This window comes from Corvus kubaryi, unplaced genomic scaffold, assembly GCF_017639235.1.
Source record: "Corvus kubaryi isolate FWS band 111438036 unplaced genomic scaffold, C.kubaryi_AGA036_p1.0 78, whole genome shotgun sequence".
Classification (NCBI taxonomy): Eukaryota; Metazoa; Chordata; class Aves; order Passeriformes; family Corvidae; genus Corvus; species Corvus kubaryi.
In genome coordinates, this window is record NW_024582065.1 from 7,753,727 (window position 1) to 7,756,181 (window position 2,455).

Sequence of the window (2,455 nt, forward strand, 5' to 3'; positions counted from 1 at the left end):
TTCCCTGGGCAGCATCCAGCCCTGCTAAAAGGAAGCTCAGACCATCTCTGTTCCATTCAGAGGGTAAATAGAAATGTTCAATACCCAGCGCTGCTTCCTGGCAGCTTTCACAGGCATCTCTCTTCCTTTTTTTTCCTAAATTAGATCTTTCTATTATAACTTCAAGGCCTCATGAGTCTCCTTGGCATTTATTAAATAACAACTAAACTCTTCAATTTGCCATGTTACTACATGATCCAGTTGTTCTCCATCTAATAAATGATCTGAGATCAGACTAAAGGAGCTGAACAGGGCAGGGAGATGTTGGAGCAGGGCCAGCACTGAGCATCCTGAAGCTCAGTGGAGCCATGTGAAAAATGGACCCTAAATACTGAGGGTCAGGGAAAATCAGATTTGGCTCCATCCATCTCCTTTCTCCACTGCTTTTTCTCCCAAAACCTCCATGGGCACAGCAGGATTGTGTTGCTGTGAATCAGTTTTGCCCCAAAACCCAAAGAGGTGCTTGGGGAATGCCGCCAGCAAAGGGTTTGAACAACCCGAGGTTATCAACTTCCCTCGTGCCCTATACATGGCTGTGTCCTCAGCCAGCATCAGCTGTGACCCATATTCCCAAAAAACAGCAGCACAGCAGACATGGGCAGTGTTTTAACATAGCTCCATGTAGGAATATTAATTGGCCACAAAGCCACAGGTTACCTGACAACAAAATCTGCCTGGTGAGTCATTTTATTCCTGCTAATTTGGTTTTAATCTTGTCCTTTCTCTTGCTAAAAAAAAATAAAATAAAAGCCATCACCTGAGCTGTGATGTCAGGCTCTAAGGTATCCAGAGGTACCTGTAATGAGCACCTAACCCTGCAAACAGGAGGAGTAGATCCCGAGGTTGGGGGAGATGTTTCATTTTGGGAACGCGAATGTTTCCCTGCCATTCCAGCCATTCTAACGAGGGGCCCAATTAGTGCTCGTGACTTTGTCATCCGTCCAGCGGGGACAGGGACCACTGCTCTCATTTCCACCAAGAGCAGGGATCAGGAGGACAAATCACCCCTAATGGGACCTTGGGGAGAGGCTCTGCTCTTCTTCCAAGTCAAAGTGGCACGCAGAGCCACAAATGGCACCTCGGCTGGGAACAGCAGAGCTCTCCAGCAGCAGCCAGCCTCCCCCCTCCCAAGCAACTGCATGTGCACAAAAACGCTTATCAGGCTTCTGGCCACAGCTTTGACTTTAATTTTATTTTTAAAGTGCATTCACATGTAAATTGACTTGGCCCGGGAGGATACATGAATACAAGAGCCCTTTCTTTCCTCTGCCTCGGCATTAGGGAGGAATATGGTGAGCGGAGCAAAGTTTCCTCACCTCCAGGCTGCAATTCTGCAGTGAAGGAAAAAAGCAAGTCCATTGTTTCCTCCTGCACACAGATGCTGGCTGTGCTGTTTCCAGCAGTCTCGTTCAAGCGAGCCAGATCAGAACATAAAAGCATGTTACATATCCCAGGGACAAGAACACACAGGCAAATGTCTTATCGGCTCTGTTTTATCTGTTGTAAGAGCAGGAGATAAATTAATACGAGTTTGTAACTGTGTCTGATGGTTTGAAACATGGTCCTGCCCCACATTCCCAGGGTCAGACCTGGTTTGGTGGGGCGGGAGGAAAAATTCGAATGTGAAGCTGGAAATGAGGAAAGGGCACAGAAATACATGTGCTCCCCAAAATGAGAACCTCTGGGATAAAAGCCGGTGGAAATCTGTTCCTCGCCATATATCAGCCCCGTATCTTGTGATGTGTTGCCACAGAGTGAGCACAAAAAGAGAGCAACACTCTCAGTCACCCCATTTTCAGCCTGGGACCCTCCATACCCGCTGTTCCCCACTTGACATCACCCAGCCTGAGCATTTCCCCTGTGATTTTGAGGACACCCAGCCAAAAGATGCTGATTTCCTCTGCAGCATCACAGGTGTTCCAGCCCCACGGGGAAACAAAATGCACGGACAAAGTGAAAACAGGCAGCACTTCGGGTTGAGGCACCAGGTTTTTGTTTGCCAGAGACGAGGAATGGAAATGCTCGTGCAGATTTATAGACTGAGAGCTGTGACTCACTCTGTGTGTTTTAGGAATGAGCAGGTTGAAACGGGTGTCCCGAAGGGAAGCATCCCACAGCTTGGTTCTGCTCTGGAAGCACAGGGATGATAGCATAGGGTTGGCAGTGTATCCTCGGGGAAAACCCGCTTGCCAACAAAACAGGGATGAATTAGAGCACTAAAACTTTGCTGTTCCGCTGTGTGAAACCTCCAACAGTCCAACAGCTCCAGAAGCCCCAGCGCCGACCGCTTCAGCTGCTGAGAGCAGAGGCCTTGGCTCTCTGCACCTCAGTTCTTGTTCTGCACCCCCAAACTTTGCGCCTGGGACAGCCAAGTGTTGCATCCTGCCGATATTTTGAGCTCCCCCACTCTGGCACC